The 18,779-nt window shown below is 50.7% G+C and overlaps 24 non-coding genes across 24 annotated transcripts; 5 read left to right on the top strand and 19 right to left on the bottom strand.

Annotated features, from left to right (window-relative positions):
• Positions 1–1,168: 1,168 nt before the first annotated feature.
• On the bottom strand, positions 1,169–1,241 carry Trnak-uuu. Its single transcript has one exon. It is a non-coding gene; the product is annotated as a tRNA-Lys (tRNA).
• A 296-nt stretch (positions 1,242–1,537) lies between these two features.
• Trnae-uuc lies at positions 1,538–1,609 on the bottom strand. The gene has a single exon. It is a non-coding gene; the product is annotated as a tRNA-Glu (tRNA).
• A 308-nt stretch (positions 1,610–1,917) lies between these two features.
• Positions 1,918–1,990, bottom strand: Trnam-cau. The gene has a single exon. It is a non-coding gene; the product is annotated as a tRNA-Met (tRNA).
• A 971-nt stretch (positions 1,991–2,961) lies between these two features.
• On the top strand, positions 2,962–3,033 carry Trnag-ucc. Its single transcript has one exon. It is a non-coding gene; the product is annotated as a tRNA-Gly (tRNA).
• A 275-nt stretch (positions 3,034–3,308) lies between these two features.
• Positions 3,309–3,390, bottom strand: Trnas-aga. The gene has a single exon. It is a non-coding gene; the product is annotated as a tRNA-Ser (tRNA).
• Positions 3,391–3,529: 139 nt separating this feature from the next.
• On the bottom strand, positions 3,530–3,602 carry Trnak-uuu. The gene has a single exon. It is a non-coding gene; the product is annotated as a tRNA-Lys (tRNA).
• Positions 3,603–10,216: 6,614 nt separating this feature from the next.
• Trnam-cau lies at positions 10,217–10,289 on the bottom strand. Its single transcript has one exon. It is a non-coding gene; the product is annotated as a tRNA-Met (tRNA).
• Positions 10,290–11,260: 971 nt separating this feature from the next.
• On the top strand, positions 11,261–11,332 carry Trnag-ucc. The gene has a single exon. It is a non-coding gene; the product is annotated as a tRNA-Gly (tRNA).
• A 275-nt stretch (positions 11,333–11,607) lies between these two features.
• Trnas-aga lies at positions 11,608–11,689 on the bottom strand. Its single transcript has one exon. It is a non-coding gene; the product is annotated as a tRNA-Ser (tRNA).
• A 139-nt stretch (positions 11,690–11,828) lies between these two features.
• Trnak-uuu lies at positions 11,829–11,901 on the bottom strand. Its single transcript has one exon. It is a non-coding gene; the product is annotated as a tRNA-Lys (tRNA).
• A 296-nt stretch (positions 11,902–12,197) lies between these two features.
• Positions 12,198–12,269, bottom strand: Trnae-uuc. The gene has a single exon. It is a non-coding gene; the product is annotated as a tRNA-Glu (tRNA).
• Positions 12,270–12,577: 308 nt separating this feature from the next.
• Trnam-cau lies at positions 12,578–12,650 on the bottom strand. Its single transcript has one exon. It is a non-coding gene; the product is annotated as a tRNA-Met (tRNA).
• Positions 12,651–13,617: 967 nt separating this feature from the next.
• Trnag-ucc lies at positions 13,618–13,689 on the top strand. The gene has a single exon. It is a non-coding gene; the product is annotated as a tRNA-Gly (tRNA).
• A 275-nt stretch (positions 13,690–13,964) lies between these two features.
• On the bottom strand, positions 13,965–14,046 carry Trnas-aga. The gene has a single exon. It is a non-coding gene; the product is annotated as a tRNA-Ser (tRNA).
• Positions 14,047–14,185: 139 nt separating this feature from the next.
• Trnak-uuu lies at positions 14,186–14,258 on the bottom strand. Its single transcript has one exon. It is a non-coding gene; the product is annotated as a tRNA-Lys (tRNA).
• Positions 14,259–14,554: 296 nt separating this feature from the next.
• Positions 14,555–14,626, bottom strand: Trnae-uuc. The gene has a single exon. It is a non-coding gene; the product is annotated as a tRNA-Glu (tRNA).
• A 308-nt stretch (positions 14,627–14,934) lies between these two features.
• Positions 14,935–15,007, bottom strand: Trnam-cau. Its single transcript has one exon. It is a non-coding gene; the product is annotated as a tRNA-Met (tRNA).
• A 967-nt stretch (positions 15,008–15,974) lies between these two features.
• On the top strand, positions 15,975–16,046 carry Trnag-ucc. The gene has a single exon. It is a non-coding gene; the product is annotated as a tRNA-Gly (tRNA).
• A 275-nt stretch (positions 16,047–16,321) lies between these two features.
• Positions 16,322–16,403, bottom strand: Trnas-aga. The gene has a single exon. It is a non-coding gene; the product is annotated as a tRNA-Ser (tRNA).
• A 139-nt stretch (positions 16,404–16,542) lies between these two features.
• Trnak-uuu lies at positions 16,543–16,615 on the bottom strand. The gene has a single exon. It is a non-coding gene; the product is annotated as a tRNA-Lys (tRNA).
• A 296-nt stretch (positions 16,616–16,911) lies between these two features.
• Positions 16,912–16,983, bottom strand: Trnae-uuc. Its single transcript has one exon. It is a non-coding gene; the product is annotated as a tRNA-Glu (tRNA).
• Positions 16,984–17,291: 308 nt separating this feature from the next.
• Positions 17,292–17,364, bottom strand: Trnam-cau. The gene has a single exon. It is a non-coding gene; the product is annotated as a tRNA-Met (tRNA).
• A 971-nt stretch (positions 17,365–18,335) lies between these two features.
• On the top strand, positions 18,336–18,407 carry Trnag-ucc. The gene has a single exon. It is a non-coding gene; the product is annotated as a tRNA-Gly (tRNA).
• A 275-nt stretch (positions 18,408–18,682) lies between these two features.
• On the bottom strand, positions 18,683–18,764 carry Trnas-aga. Its single transcript has one exon. It is a non-coding gene; the product is annotated as a tRNA-Ser (tRNA).
• Between the last annotated feature and the right edge of the window lie 15 nt (positions 18,765–18,779).

Genomic DNA, 18,779 nt, shown 5'->3' with positions numbered 1-18,779 from the left:
AAACGGCGACAGTAATAGCACCTGATTCCGGAATGCTCTGAACACGTTCATTATCAAGTGAAGTCACGGAAGTCGTCTCCTGCAACGGAGCAGAACGGTCGGTCGGACGACATTCAGTGCTAACGTCAGGGACATTGTCAACAACAGGCGTATGTGGAACAACAGGTACACTAGGAAGAATAGACATACCCGCTACAACCGGTTCACGAACTAACGAGTCAGCCGGTGGCGGAGAACCTCTAAGAAGGGCACCTGCGTAACTACCTGAGTTTTCTAGGGGCAACTGCACAGGGCGCCGACGGGGACAAGAATTCCGCATATGTTCAGTAGAATGACAGAGAGAACACGTTGGAGGTTGGCCGGTGTAGGAGATGAAAGCCCTATGGCCGCCTATGATAACGAATGACGGAATGTGTTTCTTTAAGTCCATCCGCACAGTACGGACGCCGTTATCACATTGATAAACATACGCGGACGACCAATAATCTTTAGTGACAGCAAAGATAGTCCCATATAAACTTAATGCACGGCGAATTTCATCCAAGGGCACTTCAAAAGGCAGATGGAAAACCTTCACATTTCGTACACCATAACCGGCATGTAGAACCTGCACGTCACTAATAGTCCCATCAGCATGTTTAAACTTCCGAACCCCGCCATTGACGGCCACCAAACGCTCACATAGTTCACTATCAAGGAGTTTCAAAAACACGGAATTAACAATAAAATCTAAATGAACACCGTCAAGCAAAGCTGGGTCTATTTACAATTCCGATCGGATCCAATGATGTATTTCAAAAGCCGTGGGACGCGGAAATTCGCGATCAAACAACAACTGAATAGTATTAGACCGGTTGTACGACACCATTTTCCACAATAAATCCTTGAAAAACTTACAAAAAGAGAAGAAACACGCTGAGTATAGACACCAGGCCGCTGCAAACCACGACGGCCAACGAAGTAAACACAGCTGCAAGCGGAGCTCGCGACGGGCACGTCCGCTCGCCGCAACCACTCGGCCACGACTGCTCGTAACCCAAGTTTCCCTGGAATCGTGAAAAATCCAACCGGTCTGCGCAGAATGTTGACAGGAAACGAACTCCGTGCACTGATTACGGCAGGGCTACCATCGCTACGAGACGAGCCATTACGGAAACGTTAAAATCTTCGCCCGGACAGGGACTTGAACCCTGGACCCTTAGGTTAAAAGCCTAATGCTCTACCGACTGAGCTATCCGGGCTCACGCTCGTTGTGGATGGAGCGGCTGCAAGCAATGTAAATAACTGGAACGCGTGTGTAGGCGTACTACGGTAATTTCTGGCTTCTGGCGCAACTGGCGACTTCACCGACTTCCCACTGACGCTGGTAGCAGCCCAACAACGGACCAGTGCCTCTTCTCCCTTTATTCCGGTGCCGACAGTAATTGCATCATGTGCCTGTTTTCCCCGATTACGTTCGGTCGAAGCTTCGGAAGGTGGGCGACAAACGACAGTTCGAAGGCCAAAACATGGAGCGTTGTGTGCGCAAAAACTTCCGTTCCGGTACCGGGAATCGAACCCGGGCCTTCTGGGTGAAAGCCAGGTATCCTAGCCACTAGACCACACCGGATTTGCTCGATAAGCGTGAGCTTTTCTCCGTCTCCTCTCGTATTTCGTGCTGAATCTGGACTCAGTGCAGTTCTCCGTTTGCGAGCATATTTGCGCCTACAGACTGGCATGGCGCACAGCCCGAAATTGACTATTCATTATTTTACTCCTAACAAGGGAAGAGAAAGATCAAAGTTGTACGTTGTCATAATTGGAAATAAACGTATTGACGCTGAGGCGTAGACTCCTTATGGATAACGAACGACAATTAAGTTCGTTCCCTAGCAACAGCAACGCCGTTAATTCAGCCATGATGTACAGCAAATTAAATGCCCTGGGTGAGGATCGAACTCACGACCTTAAGATTATGAGACTTACGCGCTACCTACTGCGCTACCGAGGCACGTTGCAAATAACGTTACAGAAAACTTGGTAAGTCTCTCATATTAGAGATAGACAGTTCGCGCTTTCTCAAGAATCTGTTGTGTTGCTACACGTGCTTTCCCTACTTGCTAGATTAAACTGCTGCCGCAGCTTTTTCAACGGAACGCAGCACTGCCCGAGGTTACAGTACATCGCCCTTGCGGCACCTGAACACAGCGGCCTGTTGGGACAGGCCGACGTCAGAGTTCAGAAATAGCATGCGACCGTTCAAGTACGGTCTATTGCGTGCTGCGTGTATGGTTCCTCTCACAGCGAATCCTGCTATACATTCCTGAGGCTGACGCAGCTCAGGCGAGGAATCGGCGCGGCAGCATTATAGCGAGAACAGCAGAACGATGCACTGGCCGGGAATCGAACCCGGGCCGTCCGCATGCTAAGCGAGCATTCACCAATTTTTTTTTTTTTTTCTTCTCATTTCTTTCGTTGCATTTGTTGGGGGCGGACGTCCGATGGCGCCCGTTCAAGTTCATCGTTGACTCGGTCTTTTATTACAGAGGGCAGATAACTCTCAGACCGAACACGCTGAGCTATCGTGCCGGCAAGCCTTAAGATTATGAGACTTACGCGCTGCCTACTGCACTACTGAGGCACATGCCATTGAACCAGCGATGCTCGTCGAGCTGCCCGAGCACTTTTCTGCAGGGGAAAGTGGGATTGCCACCCAGCGACGTCGGATACAACCGAAAAAACTGCTACACACGCGGAGTGCTCCACTACACTGCCTTAAAACGAATGCTCATCTCTATCGTGTGAGTAACCTTGCGGCCGCGGCGACTAGTCTTGCCCAAAGACGCAGCGTGCGTGGAGGCGCTACCCGAATGCGTGTGGATGCGCCCTCCTACCTCGAAAAGCGCCTGCAGCTACTATCACCGTGGGCCGCTGCTGGCGGGCAGGAAGGCGACACAGCGGGGCGTTGCGAGCAGCGGCTGTGCGGTGGTGGTGTAATGGTGAGCATAGTTGCCTTCCAAGCAGTTGATCCGGGTTCGATTCCCGGCCACCGCAAGTGGCGCTAGTTTTTTTCGTATGAGTATGTGAGCCGCGTGCTGTTAAATGAAGGTTTTTTTCGTCGTAGCTCCACGCAGACCATCCTGTAGTATGTCCCGACTTGTCCCGACTTTGCTCGGCTGACGCGAAAGCTGACGCTTGGAATTCGCCCTTATCAAAAGGACAGGCACTATAAACGGCTGTGAGAGGCGAGGTGTGGAGAGGTACCAAAACGACAGGCAATCTGCGAAATTTTCTGCTCGTTGTTCTTAAACAAAAAAAGAAAAATCCGACGCCGTCGGTAGGACTCGAACCTACGCTCCCAGAGGGAATCTGATTTCTAGGCAGACGCCTTAACCACTCGGCCACGACTGCTCGTAACCCAAGTTTCCCTGGAATCGTGAAAAATCGAACCGGTCTGCGCAGAATGTTGACAGGAAACGAACTCCGTGCACTGATTACGGCAGGGCTACCATCGCTACGAGACGAGCCATTACGGAAACGTTAAAATCTTCGCCCGGACAGGGACTTGAACCCTGGACCCTTAGGTTAAAAGCCTAATGCTCTACCGACTGAGCTATCCGGGCTCACGCTCGTTGTGGATGGAGCGGCTGCAAGCAATGTAAATAACTGGAACGCGTGTGTAGGCGTACTACGGTAATTTCTGGCTTCTGGCGCAACTGGCGACTTCACCGACTTCCCACTGACGCTGGTAGCAGCCCAACAACGGACCAGTGCCTCTTCTCCCTTTATTCCGGTGCCGACAGTAATTGCATCATGTGCCCGTTTTCCCCGATTACGTTCGGTCGAAGCTTCGGAAGGTGGGCGACAAACGACAGTTAGAAGGCCAAAACATGGAGCGTTGTGTGCGCAAAAACTTCCGTTCCGGTACCGGGAATCGAACCCGGGCCTCCTGGGTGAAAGCCAGGTATCCTAGCCACTTTTTTTTTTTTTTTTTTTTTTTTTTTTTTTTTTGCGGGAACACAACAATTTTAATCTATATTTCGGATTTCATTTCCGAGATGACCTCACGTCCGCGTATGCAGAGACAAGCAATGTTGTATGCTAGACGGATAGGGCGTCATTTTACTGTCAAATACTGTAGCTCTCTTATTGCACCGGTATTTGGTAACTGAGAAACGCCCCTAGCTCCATTATGGCTGGCAAAATTTATAATCCGGTTCTTCAGGGCTACTTCAAGTGCGCTTGCTACTGGCTTTCCTGAGCTCACCCTACTCGCCTTGTCACAGCTCTGTCAAAGTGTGATGCTAACTAATAATGAGAAACTCTTAGCCACGCTCAATCTTACATGCCACCCCTTGGTTGTTGCCGTCGCTAGTAAGATGAGGGTAGACTGTCGCACAATTAAGCTGAATCTCCACTCACGGTGCACATATCCCGCAAAGACAACCTTGTTTTCCGTTGCATGCAAAATTACCGTCTGCCTTTCTACCGAATTCCACCTACGTACTTTACTGGTGCCGCATTCTTGTTATATCCACGTGCTATAACAGGCGTCTACTCTTCATTGAGGAGCTGCAACCGCGGCTGAGTTCCACCTACGCTTCAGCACGGTCAAAATGGCAGGGCTCGTCCGGGATTTGAACCCGGGACCTCCTGCACCCAAAGCAGGAATCATACCCCTTTTTTTTTTTTTTTTTTTTTTTTTTTTTTTTTTTTTTTTTTTTTTTTTTACAGTACTGAAATTAAAATCCTAAAACATGACTATATAATGTAGACTGCTTACTGAAATAAAGGTTAAAACACGAAAACTTCAGTCCTGGTGTAGAGAAGAAACATACATAAAGGCGGCAAATTCAGAAACAGTATAAAAGAAAATGGCTCACACAGGTGACCTTAGCCAACACCCTCTCTTTCAAATGTCAGGCTAAGCATATTGGCAAAATCATCTCGGAGGCCTGGCAATCGCAAGCGCTGCCAGTAAGCAGTAAGCATGTACTGCCGAAACGCTAGGTGTCCATCCTCTTCATGACAACTGTTGACAAAATGTACGAAATGGCCAATCAACCACATGACGGTATGGAGCTTCGTCCGCGGAAAAAAGGAAGAATCGGGCCGGACGATGATGTCAATAGTATAAGCGGCTTCAGCAGACCTAGTGACAAAAGCAAGTTGTTTCCTGAGCCAACGCCAATTAGCAAGGTGCCCACAGCAGGTGAATCGATGTTCAAGGGTATCCAGGAGACCACACCGAGTACAGGTGTCCGTGTCAGAAAGACCAATACGGTGCAGTCGTACATTGGTGGGAACCAAATTATTTATTACCCTATACCACGTGGACGCCACGGCCATAGAGTGGATCGGCAGACTAACGTTCTTCCAGACGTTCCTCCAGGACACGGATGGAGACGCCAGTTCTATTGGATTGGGACTGGCCAGCCCCTCCCAGCGGGCAATCAAGCTCTTGGTCGTTGGCACCGGTCGCCGCAAGAAGACGTCACCGAGGTAACTCACCGCAATGTAAAATTCCCGAATGTGTTTCAACTTAAAATTGAGGCGTCCGACATCGACAGGTGGAGCAAGGCTCGCCGGACGCACAACAGTAAAAAGCCTGGATGTAATTGAAGTCACTTCTTGCGTAACAATTAGAGTCGTTCGGCGGACGTACAAAGCAGACGCCTTGCGAGTAATGTCAGAGAGGCCCAAGCCTCCGGAGAGACGCGGTTTCGTCATTACCTCGTAACGTAACTTGAATAGATGGCCCTTCCATATAAACCTGCTAGACAATTGGCGCAACCTTTTCGCCACCATCATGGGAAGTGGGAACAGCTGAGCAACATAATAAGCTTTACATAGGACGTAGGTGTCTAAAATTCGGACTTTTTGCAAAATGGTAGCAGAGCGCTGCTCATGGACCATCAGAGCCCCCTGTATCTTCTCGGTGACAGATTTCCAATTGAGAGCCGCCATTTTTAGAGGACACCGATCAATGATAATCCCCAAGGACGTATGGCGATCGACAAAAGTGGCCCAAGGGACGTCAGCATCGCGAAATCCTCGAATATCAAGGAACTTACATTTACCCTGATTGAGACGCGCTCCAGAGACACGACAGTATGCATCAACTGCCCCTTTCAACAACGGGATATCATCTCGTTGACGGAGGAGAACAACGACATCATCCGCATATGCCTTAACCGAGAGCTTCCCACCAGAGAGGGACATACCCTGAAGCTTGAGAGCAATAGTCCGAAGCAGCGGTTCCAGGGACAAAACGAATAAAGACATAGAGAGCGGACTACCCTGAGGCACTCCGCGGCGGATAGCAATGGGCGGCGTCAGCTGCCCATTGACTGACACCCGAGCTGTTATTCCCCTGTACAAATTGCCAAGAACACCACGTGATGAAGCGTTAAAACCTATTGTACCTAAAACACGATCTAAAAACACATGACTGACGTGATCAAAAGCCTTATAAAAATCAAGGAAGGCAAAGGCACAATGTACGTTTGTAACCGCCGCAACCGAGACAACATCCCGATATTCGGCTACTGGTGTCAGAATAGATCTATCATGAAAACAACATTGATGTGCACCAATCACACCCCGAAGCAGAGAAGACAGCCGGCTATTGAGCGCTCTAGCAGCTGTCTTATAGTCAAAATTCAGCAATGTGAGCGGACGAAGATTGGCAGCAGATAAACGACCAGAGGACTTCGGAATTAAAACAATTTTCCCTACTTTAAAATCGGCAGGCACATCCATCCCTCTGACAATCTCATTTAAAATCTGCGTAAAAATGCCACCCAAAAGAGGCCAAAAACGGAGATAAAATTCTTTAGGCAGGCCGTCTGGACCCGGCGATTTACTGGACGGAGAGCGAGCAATAAAATCGAAAACATCATCTACCTGGAACTCCCGGAGAAATTCGCCGTTCGCGTCAGGCGCGATCGTCGCAGTTAGATCCCCAAAGACATCATCCGAAAGAGACTCACCAGAATCATCGGCAGAATAGAGACTAGTGTAATACTGATGAAGAGCACGAACCATTTCCTCCTGTGCACTAAGCTGTCGCCCATCATCCACCGTAAGAGAAGAGATGAAGGAGCGACGACGACGAGTCTGATGCCGTAGCAGGTGGTACAAGGATGTCAGTTCACCTTCAACAAGAGAGTGAGGTTTCGACTTAACTCGCAGACCATCCATCTGTCGTCGTTTAAGGCTCAAGAGCTTGGCTTTAATACGACGAACATCATGGATCCGCAGTGGAGAGGTACCCGCCGCGTCATATAGTTCACGCAGGACAGAGTAGTAATATTCATACGTGTTCTTAAAATCACGCGTCCTAGCAGCACAGTAGAAAATCAAAGTCTGACGAATCTTGGGCTTGGCAAACGCAGTCCACCAAACCAGCAAGGAGGGGTATCGCGGGACAGAGCGAAGACATCGCTCCCACACGCCACTTATAACATCATCCATAGCACTGTCGGCAAGGTGGGAAACATTTAACATCCACTGGGAACGATAAAGTTTTGCAGGTTGGCGACTAAGATTTACAGTTGCAGTAAAAGCACAATGGTCAGAAAAACTAGTAGGAATAACATCGACAGAAAGAATTTTATCACATAAAAAATCAGATAAATAGAATCTGTCGAGTCTACTGCATGAGGACGCGGTAAAAAACGTATATTTCACCAGGGTTGGATATTTGTGTTCCCAAACATCACGCAGATGCATCGTACGAACTAAGTCATGTAAATCACGGCAATAATTAAAATTGGGGGACTGGTCTGCAGGGCGTAAAACACAATTAAAATCGCCTCCGAGCAGGAGACTCCGAGGACTCTGGCGCAAAAGATAAATAAGCTCTTCTTTATAAAAGCGCGATCGAGCCACAGTGTGACCCGAACCAGAGGGGGCATACAAAACAACGAGGCGGAGATCAAAAAGACGACAACCAATCCCACGGCCAGAGTCAAGGAATTCAATGTCAGTAATAGGAATGCCCTCTCGAAAGAAAAGAGCAGTTCCTGTTGAATATTCCGGCGCGACATTAAAAACAGTTTGAAAGCCAGGTAGAGAGAGATCAGAAAACAACACTTCCTGCAAAAACACTACGTCCGCACAGGCGTCGTAAATAAACTGCCGCAAAGAGGCAATGCGAACGTCGGACTCAATACGGTTAACATTTAAGGTAAGAAAGGTGTATGCTTGAACCATAGAGAGAAAAGCGAGAAAACAAATCACCTACACCGACGCACCAGCGTCACAGTCCATAGCAGGGGTGACGGAGGCATCCGAGGGAGGGGGACTGCTACCCCGTTCCGCGGATCCCTTACGTTTCGGTTTTTTACGAACAGCATTAACGTTCGGCTGAACGCGTAACTTGCGTCGGCTGACGGGCAAGGAAACTTCAGCCGCCGGTGACGTAGGAGGGTCAAGTTCTGTATCCGACACCACCCGCGCCGGTCCACATGCGGGATCCGGGGTCGCGGGGGAAACATCCGACAAAACGGAATGGTCAACACCTGCACTAGCTTCCGGCAAACATGGACTGCACGGAGGCGAAACGTGAGCAGGAAGGTCCGAGGCCGCAGAGTTGGAAGGAAGCGGAGCAGCTCCGCTGGCAGAGGTATGGGGCAGCGAAGCAGGAAGTTGTCGCGGCTCCACTTGTTGTGACATCGAAGTCGGTTCGGAAGACGGCGCCAACAGGCCCGACCGACGACCCGACTCGAGAGAAGCTGCGTCGGAGGCCGGAGGGGCGCCAGCAGCCGCCACCGGAACCGCTACCTCAGGAGGGCAGGGAGCAGCTACAGTACACAGTGGCTCGGAGGATGCCGGTCGCTCGGACTGGGGCATCTCAGGGAGATCCTCATCCGTACTATTTCCATCGTGTGGGCGACGCCTCTTATTATTCAAAAGTGGCACACCCACCTGAGGGACAGACGGAACAACATCAGATTTAGCACGCAAAGGAGGAAATTCTGTATCAGGGGCGCGCAAAACCTGTGGCGGGGCGCTACTACCACTGGACTGTGCTACACCAAGAGCAGAACCACCTGCAACGAGGTCAGCGACCGTTAACTTGCGACGCTGTTCGAGAGAATTTTTTAAAACAAAAACTCTCCGCGGACAGTCGGTACGCACGTGACCACTTTCATTGCACAAAAAACAGGTGCCAACCTGACCACTATATGTTACATGGACACGATATCCACCGATCTGCAGGTGAGATGGAATATTCTGCTTAACGTGCATTTCGACTGAACGAATACCACTGTAACATTGCAGGCGATGTTGGCTTGACCAGCGTTCAAGGCGAATGCTCTTTACATCACCATACTTCTGTAGACCCTCCTTAAGATAGACATTATCCACCTCCGGTGGAAGGTTGTAAACACGAACATTGGTATACGTGATGGAAGCATTGGAAAGCAGCACGGTACTTACAGAATCATCCCGATGCCGAAAGAGAACTTGATGACCATATTTAGAAAGAATTTTATCAACCTGAAGTGGGTCCATAAACTTGACAAAGAAAACATACAGTTCGGTATCAAAATAAGCAGTGTGCACCTGATCCGAATGAACACCAAAGGTATCTACCAACCAATCATGAATCTCAAGAGAACTAGGTTGCACATGGCGGGTTGACTTGTCAAAAGCAAAACTAACTGTAGCCTGACGAGGAATAACCTGGGACGACATTTTCAAAATATGCGGTCGAAACCGCTACACAAAAAACACTGAAATAAGGACAGAAAGTAACACAAGGTACGAAACAACGACGGAGAAATACTCTCAGAAGTTGCAACACAACACGTAACAAAAACGATAGTCCACTATACGTAACGCTACGGCGGAGCGGAAGACTAGGCACGTCCACACTGCACGGCGTCTAAAGCGGAACTGTGTCACTAGACCACACCGGATTTGCTCGATAAGCGTGAGCTTTTCTCCGTCTCCTCTCGTATTTCGTGCTGAATCTGGACTCAGTGCAGTTCTCCGTTTGCGAGCATATTTGCGCCTACAGACTGGCATGGCGCACAGCCCGAAATTGACTATTCATTATTTTACTCCTAACAAGGGAAGAGAAAGATCAAAGTTGTACGTTGTCATAATTGGAAATAAACGTATTGACGCTGAGGCGTAGACTCCTTATGGATAACGAACGACAATTAAGTTCGTTCCCTAGCAACAGCAACGCCGTTAATTCAGCCATGATGTACAGCAAATTAAATGCCCTGGGTGAGGATCGAACTCACGACCTTAAGATTATGAGACTTACGCGCTACCTACTGCGCTACCGAGGCACGTTGCAAGTAACGTTACAGAAAACTTGGTAAGTCTCTCATATTAGAGATAGACAGTTCGCGCTTTCTCAAGAATCTGTTGTGTTGCTACACGTGCTTTCCCTACTTGCTAGATTAAACTGCTGCCGCAGCTTTTTCAACGGAACGCAGCACTGCCCGAGGTTACAGTACATCGCCCTTGCGGCACCTGAACACAGCGGCCTGTTGGGACAGGCCGACGTCAGAGTTCAGAAATAGCATGCGACCGTTCAAGTACGGTCTATTGCGTGCTGCGTGTACGGTTCCTCTCACAGCGAATCCTGCTATACATTCCTGAGGCTGACGCAGCTCAGGCGAGGAATCGGCGCGGCAGCATTATAGCGAGAACAGCAGAACGATGCACCGGCCGGGAATCGAACCCGGCCCGTCCGCATGCTAAGCGAGCATTCACCAATTTTTTTTTTTTTTTCTTCTCATTTCTTTCGTTGCATTTGTTGGGGGCGTACGTCCGATGGCGCCCGTTCAAGTTCATCGTTGACTCGGTCTTTTATTACAGAGGGCAGATAACTCTCAGACCGAACACGCTGAGCTATCGTGCCGGCAAGCCTTAAGATTATGAGACTTACGCGCTGCCTACTGCACTACTGAGGCACATGCCATTGAACCAGCGATGCTCGTCGAGCTGCCCGAGCACTTTTCTGCAGGGGAAAGTGGGATTGCCACCCAGCGACGTCGGATACAACCGAAAAAACTGCTACACACGCGGAGTGCTCCACTACACTGCCTTAAAACGAATGCTCATCTCTATCGTGTGAGTAACCTTGCGGCCGCGGCGACTAGTCTTGCCCAAAGACGCAGCGTGCGTGGAGGCGCTACCCGAATGCGTGTGGATGCACCCTCCTACCTCGAAAAGCGCCTGCAGCTACCATCACCGTGGGCCGCTGCTGGCGGGCAGGAAGGCGACACAGCGGGGCGTTGCGAGCAGCGGCTGTGCGGTGGTGGTGTAATGGTGAGCATAGTTGCCTTCCAAGCAGTTGATCCGGGTTCGATTCCCGGCCACCGCAAGTGGCGCTAGTTTTTTTCGTATGAGTATGTGAGCCGCGTGCTGTTAAATGAAGGTTTTTTTCGTCGTAGCTCCACGCAGACCATCCTGTAGTATGTCCCGACTTGTCCCGACTTTGCTCGGCTGACGCGAAAGCTGACGCTTGGAATTCGCCCTTATCAAAAGGACAGGCACTATAAACGGCTGTGAGAGGCGAGGTGTGGAGAGGTACCAAAACGACAGGCAATCTGCGAAATTTTCTGCTCGTTGTTCTTAAACAAAAAAAGAAAAATCCGACGCAGTCGGTAGGACTCGAACCTACGCTCCCAGAGGGAATCTGATTTCTAGTCAGACGCCTTAACCACTCGGCCACGACTGCTCGTAACCCAAGTTTCCCTGGAATCGTGAAAAATCCAACCGGTCTGCGCAGAATGTTGACAGGAAACGAACTCCGTGCACTGATTACGGCAGGGCTACCATCGCTACGAGACGAGCCATTACGGAAACGTTAAAATCTTCGCCCGGACAGGGACTTGAACCCTGGACCCTTAGGTTAAAAGCCTAATGCTCTACCGACTGAGCTATCCGGGCTCACGCTCGTTGTGGATGGAGCGGCTGCAAGCAATGTAAATAACTGGAACGCGTGTGTAGGCGTACTACGGTAATTTCTGGCTTCTGGCGCAACTGGCGACTTCACCGACTTCCCACTGACGCTGGTAGCAGCCCAACAACGGACCAGTGCCTCTTCTCCCTTTATTCCGGTGCCGACAGTAATTGCATCATGTGCCTGTTTTCCCCGATTACGTTCGGTCGAAGCTTCGGAAGGTGGGCGACAAACGACAGTTCGAAGGCCAAAACATGGAGCGTTGTGTGCGCAAAAACTTCCGTTCCGGTACCGGGAATCGAACCCGGGCCTCCTGGGTGAAAGCCAGGTATCCTAGCCACTAGACCACACCGGATTTGCTCGATAAGCGTCAGCTTTTCTCCGTCTCCTCTCGTATTTCGTGCTTAATCTGCACTCAGTGCAGTTCTCCGTTTGCGAGCATATTTGCGCCTACAGACTGGCATGGCGCACAGCCCGAAATTGACTATTCATTATTTTACTCCTAACAAGGGAAGAGAAAGATCAAAGTTGTACGTTGTCATAATTGGAAATAAACGTATTGACGCTGAGGCGTAGACTCCTTATGGATAACGAACGACAATTAAGTTCGTTCCCTAGCAACAGCAACGCCGTTAATTCAGCCATGATGTACAGCAAATTAAATGCCCTGGGTGAGGATCGAACTCACGACCTTAAGATTATGAGACTTACGCGCTACCTACTGCGCTACCGAGGCACGTTGCAAGCAACGTTACAGAAAACTTGGTAAGTCTCTCATATTAGAGATAGACAGTTCGCGCTTTCTCAAGAATCTGTTGTGTTGCTACACGTGCTTTCCCTACTTGCTAGATTAAACTGCTGCCGCAGCTTTTTCAACGGAACGCAGCACTGCCTGAGGTTACAGTACATCGCCCTTGCGGCACCTGAACACAGCGGCCTGTTGGGACAGGCCGACGTCAGAGTTCAGAAATAGCATGCGACCGTTCAAGTACGGTCTATTGCGTGCTGCGTGTATGGTTCCTCTCACAGCGAATCCTGCTATACATTCCTGAGGCTGACGCAGCTCAGGCGAGGAATCGGCGCGGCAGCATTATAGCGAGAACAGCAGAACGATGCACCGGCCGGGAATCGAACCCGGGCCGTCCGCATGCTAAGCGAGCATTCACCAATTTTTTTTTTTCTTCTCATTTTTTTCGTTGCATTTGTTGGGGGCGGACGTCCGATGGCGCCCGTTCAAGTTCATCGTTGACTCGGTCTTTTATTACAGAGGGCAGATAACTCTCAGACCGAACACGCTGAGCTATCGTGCCGGCAAGCCTTAAGATTATGAGACTTACGCGCTGCCTACTGCACTACTGAGGCACATGCCATTGAACCAGCGATGCTCGTCGAGCTGCCCGAGCACTTTTCTGCAGGGGAAAGTGGGATTGCCACCCAGCGACGTCGGATACAACCGAAAAAACTGCTACACACGCGGAGTGCTCCACTACACTGCCTTAAAACGAATGCTCATCTCTATCGTGTGAGTAACCTTGCGGCCGCGGCGACTAGTCTTGCCCAAAGACGCAGCGTGCGTGGATGCGCTACCCGAATGCGTGTGGATGCACCCTCCTACCTCGAAAAGCGCCTGCAGCTACTATCACCGTGGGCCGCTGCTGGCGGGCAGGAAGGCGACACAGCGGGGCGTTGCGAGCAGCGGCTGTGCGGTGGTGGTGTAATGGTGAGCATAGTTGCCTTCCAAGCAGTTGATCCGGGTTCGATTCCCGGCCACCGCAAGTGGCGCTAGTTTTTTTCGTATGAGTATGTGAGCCGCGTGCTGTTAAATGAAGGTTTTTTTCGTCGTAGCTCCACGCAGACCATCCTGTAGTATGTCCCGACTTGTCCCGACTTTGCTCGGCTGACGCGAAAGCTGACGCTTGGAATTCGCCCTTATCAAAAGGACAGGCACTATAAACGGCTGTGAGAGGCGAGGTGTGGAGAGGTACCAAAACGACAGGCAATCTGCGAAATTTTCTGCTCGTTGTTCTTAAACAAAAAAAGAAAAATCCGACGCAGTCGGTAGGACTCGAACCTACGCTCCCAGAGGGAATCTGATTTCTAGTCAGACGCCTTAACCACTCGGCCACGACTGCTCGTAACCCAAGTTTCCCTGGAATCGTGAAAAATCCAACCGGTCTGCGCAGAATGTTGACAGGAAACGAACTCCGTGCACTGATTACGGCAGGGCTACCATCGCTACGAGACGAGCCATTACGGAAACGTTAAAATCTTCGCCCGGACAGGGACTTGAACCCTGGACCCTTAGGTTAAAAGCCTAATGCTCTACCGACTGAGCTATCCGGGCTCACGCTCGTTGTGGATGGAGCGGCTGCAAGCAATGTAAATAACTGGAACGCGTGTGTAGGCGTACTACGGTAATTTCTGGCTTCTGGCGCAACTGGCGACTTCACCGACTTCCCACTGACGCTGGTAGCAGCCCAACAACGGACCAGTGCCTCTTCTCCCTTTATTCCGGTGCCGACAGTAATTGCATCATGTGCCTGTTTTCCCCGATTACGTTCGGTCGAAGCTTCGGAAGGTGGGCGACAAACGACAGTTCGAAGGCCAAAACATGGAGCGTTGTGTGCGCAAAAACTTCCGTTCCGGTACCGGGAATCGAACCCGGGCCTCCTGGGTGAAAGCCAGGTATCCTAGCCACTAGACCACACCGGATTTGCTCGATAAGCGTCAGCTTTTCTCCGTCTCCTCTCGTATTTCGTGCTGAATCTGGACTCAGTGCAGTTCTCCGTTTGCGAGCATATTTGCGCCTACAGACTGGCATGGCGCACAGCCCGAAATTGACTATTCATTATTTTACTCCTAACAAGGGAAGAGAAAGATCAAAGTTGTACGTTGTCATAATTGGAAATAAACGTATTGACGCTGAGGCGTAGACTCCTTATGGATAACGAACGACAATTAAGTTCGTTCCCTAGCAACAGCAACGCCGTTAATTCAGCCATGATGTACAGCAAATTAAATGCCCTGGGTGAGGATCGAACTCACGACCTTAAGATTATGAGACTTACGCGCTACCTACTGCGCTACCGAGGCACGTTGCAAGCAACGTTACAGAAAACTTGGTAAGTCTCTCATATTAGAGATAGACAGTTCGCGCTTTCTCAAGAATCTGTTGTGTTGCTACACGTGCTTTCCCTACTTGCTAGATTAAACTGCTGCCGCAGCTTTTTCAACGGAACGCAGCACTGCCTGAGGTTACAGTACATCGCCCTTGCGGCACCTGAACACAGCGGCCTGTTGGGACAGGCCGACGTCAGAGTTCAGAAATAGCATGCGACCGTTCAAGTACGGTCTATTGCGTGCTGCGTGTATGGTTCCTCTCACAGCGAATCCTGCTATACATTCCTGAGGCTGACGCAGCTCAGGCGAGGAATCGGCGCGGCAGCATTATAGCGAGAACAGCAGAACGATGCACCGGCCGGGAATCGAACCCGGGCCGTCCGCATGCTAAGCGAGCATTCACCAATTTTTTTTTTTCTTCTCATTTTTTTCGTTGCATTTGTTGGGGGCGGACGTCCGATGGCGCCCGTTCAAGTTCATCGTTGACTCGGTCTTTTATTACAGAGGGCAGATAACTCTCAGACCGAACACGCTGAGCTATCGTGCCGGCAAGCCTTAAGATTATGAGACTTACGCGCTGCCTACTGCACTACTGAGGCACATGCCATTGAACCAGCGATGCTCGTCGAGCTGCCCGAGCACTTTTCTGCAGGGGAAAGTGGGATTGCCACCCAGCGACGTCGGATACAACCGAAAAAACTGCTACACACGCGGAGTGCTCCACTACACTGCCTTAAAACGAATGCTCATCTCTATCGTGTGAGTAACCTTGCGGCCGCGGCGACTAGTCTTGCCCAAAGACGCAGCGTGCGTGGATGCGCTACCCGAATGCGTGTGGATGCACCCTCCTACCTCGAAAAGCGCCTGCAGCTACTATCACCGTGGGCCGCTGCTGGCGGGCAGGAAGGCGACACAGCGGGGCGTTGCGAGCAGCGGCTGTGCGGTGGTGGTGTAATGGTGAGCATAGTTGCCTTCCAAGCAGTTGATCCGGGTTCGATTCCCGGCCACCGCAAGTGGCGCTAGTTTTTTTCGTATGAGTATGTGAGCCGCGTGCTGTTAAATGAAGGTTTTTTTCGTCGTAGCTCCACGCAGACCATCCTGTAGTATGTCCCGACTTGTCCCGACTTTGCTCGGCTGACGCGAAAGCTGACGCTTGGAATTCGCCCTTATCAAAAGGACAGGCACTATAAACGGCTGTGAGAGGCGAGGTGTGGAGAGGTACCAAAACGACAGGCAATCTGCGAAATTTTCTGCTCGTTGTTCTTAAACAAAAAAAGAAAAATCCGACGCAGTCGGTAGGACTCGAACCTACGCTCCCAGAGGGAATCTGATTTCTAGTCAGACGCCTTAACCACTCGGCCACGACTGCTCGTAACCCAAGTTTCCCTGGAATCGTGAAAAATCCAACCGGTCTGCGCAGAATGTTGACAGGAAACGAACTCCGTGCACTGATTACGGCAGGGCTACCATCGCTACGAGACGAGCCATTACGGAAACGTTAAAATCTTCGCCCGGACAGGGACTTGAACCCTGGACCCTTAGGTTAAAAGCCTAATGCTCTACCGACTGAGCTATCCGGGCTCACGCTCGTTGTGGATGGAGCGGCTGCAAGCAATGTAAATAACTGGAACGCGTGTGTAGGCGTACTACGGTAATTTCTGGCTTCTGGCGCAACTGGCGACTTCACCGACTTCCCACTGACGCTGGTAGCAGCCCAACAACGGACCAGTGCCTCTTCTCCCTTTATTCCGGTGCCGACAGTAATTGCATCATGTGCCTGTTTTCCCCGATTACGTTCGGTCGAAGCTTCGGAAGGTGGGCGACAAACGACAGTTCGAAGGCCAAAACATGGAGCGTTGTGTGCGCAAAAACTTCCGTTCCGGTACCGGGAATCGAACCCGGGCCTCCTGGGTGAAAGCCAGGTATCCTAGCCACTAGACCACACCGGATTTGCTCGATAAGCGTCAGCTTTTCTCCGTCTCCTCTCGTATTTCGTGCTGAATCTGGACTCAGTGCAGTTCTCCGTTTGCGAGCATATTTGCGCCTACAGACTGGCATGGCGCACAGCCCGAAATTGACTATTCATTATTTTACTCCTAACAAGGGAAGAGAAAGATCAAAGTTGTACGTTGTCATAATTGGAAATAAACGTATTGACGCTGAGGCGTAGACTCCTTATGGATAACGAACGACAATTAAGTTCGTTCCCTAGCAACAGCAACGCCGTTAATTCAGCCATGATGTACAGCAAATTAAATGCCCTGGGTGAGGATCGAACTCACGACCTTAAGATTATGAGACTTACGCGCTACCTACTGCGCTACCGAGGCACGTTGCAAGTAACGTTACAGAAAACTTGGTAAGTCTCTCATATTAGAGATAGACAGTTCGCGCTTTCTCAAGAATCTGTTGTGTTGCTACACGTGCTTTCCCTACTTGCTAGATTAAACTGCTGCCGCAGCTTTTTCAACGGAACGCAGCACTGCCCGAGGTTACAGTACATCGCCCTTGCGGCACCTGAACACAGCGGCCTGTTGGGACAGGCCGACGTCAGAGTTCAGAAATAGCATGCGACCGTTCAAGTACGGTCTATTGCGTGCTGCGTGTATGGTTCCTCTCACAGCGAATCCTGCTATACATTCCTGAGGCTGACGCAGCTCAGGCGAGGAATCGGCGCGGCAGCATTATAGCGAGAACAGCAGAACGATGCACCGGCCGGGAATCGAACCCGGGCCGTCCGCATGCTAAGCGAGCATTCACCAATTTTTTTTTTTTTTTCTTCTCATTTCTTTCGTTGCATTTGTTGGGGGCGGACGTCCGATGGCGCCCGTTCAAGTTCATCGTTGACTCGGTCTTTTATTACAGAGGGCAGATAACTCTCAGACCGAACACGCTGAGCTATCGTGCCGGCAAGCCTTAAGATTATGAGACTTACGCGCTGCCTACTGCACTACTGAGGCACATGCCATTGAACCAGCGATGCTCGTCGAGCTGCCCGAGCACTTTTCTGCAGGGGAAAGTGGGATTGCCACCCAGCGACGTCGGATACAACCGAAAAAACTGCTACACACGCGGAGTGCTCCACTACACTGCCTTAAAACGAATGCTCATCTCTATCGTGTGAGTAACCTTGCGGCCGCGGCGACTAGTCTTGCCCAAAGACGCAGCGTGCGTGGAGGCGCTACCCGAATGCGTGTGGATGCGCCCTCCTACCTCGAAAAGCGCCTGCAGCTACCATCACCGTGGGCCGCTGCTGGCGGGCAGGAAGGCGACACAGCGGGGCGTTGCGAGCAGCGGCTGTGCGGTGGTGGTGTAATGGTGAGCATAGTTGCCTTCCAAGCAGTTGATCCGGGTTCGATTCCCGGCCACCGCAAGTGGCGCTAGTTTTTTTCGTATGAGTATGTGAGCCGCGTGCTGTTAAATGAAGGTTTTTTTCGTCGTAGCTCCACGCAGACCATCCTGTAGTATGTCCCGACTTGTCCCGACTTTGCTCGGCTGACGCGAAAGCTGACGCTTGGAATTCGCCCTTATCAAAAGGACAGGCACTATAAACGGCTGTGAGAGGCGAGGTGTGGAGAGGTACCAAAACGACAGGCAATCTGCGAAATTTTCTGCTCGTTGTTCTTAAACAAAAAAAGAAAAATCCGACGCAGTCGGTAGGACTCGAACCTACGCTCCCAGAGGGAATCTGATTTCTAGTCAGACGCCTTAACCACTCGGCCACGACTGCTCGTAACCCAAGTTT

Source organism: Schistocerca piceifrons, unplaced genomic scaffold (genome assembly GCF_021461385.2).
Source record: "Schistocerca piceifrons isolate TAMUIC-IGC-003096 unplaced genomic scaffold, iqSchPice1.1 HiC_scaffold_444, whole genome shotgun sequence".
Lineage (NCBI taxonomy): Eukaryota > Metazoa > Arthropoda > Insecta > Orthoptera > Acrididae > Schistocerca > Schistocerca piceifrons.
Note: the sequence above shows the minus strand (reverse complement) of the source record. Positions and strands in the feature narration are given on the sequence as shown.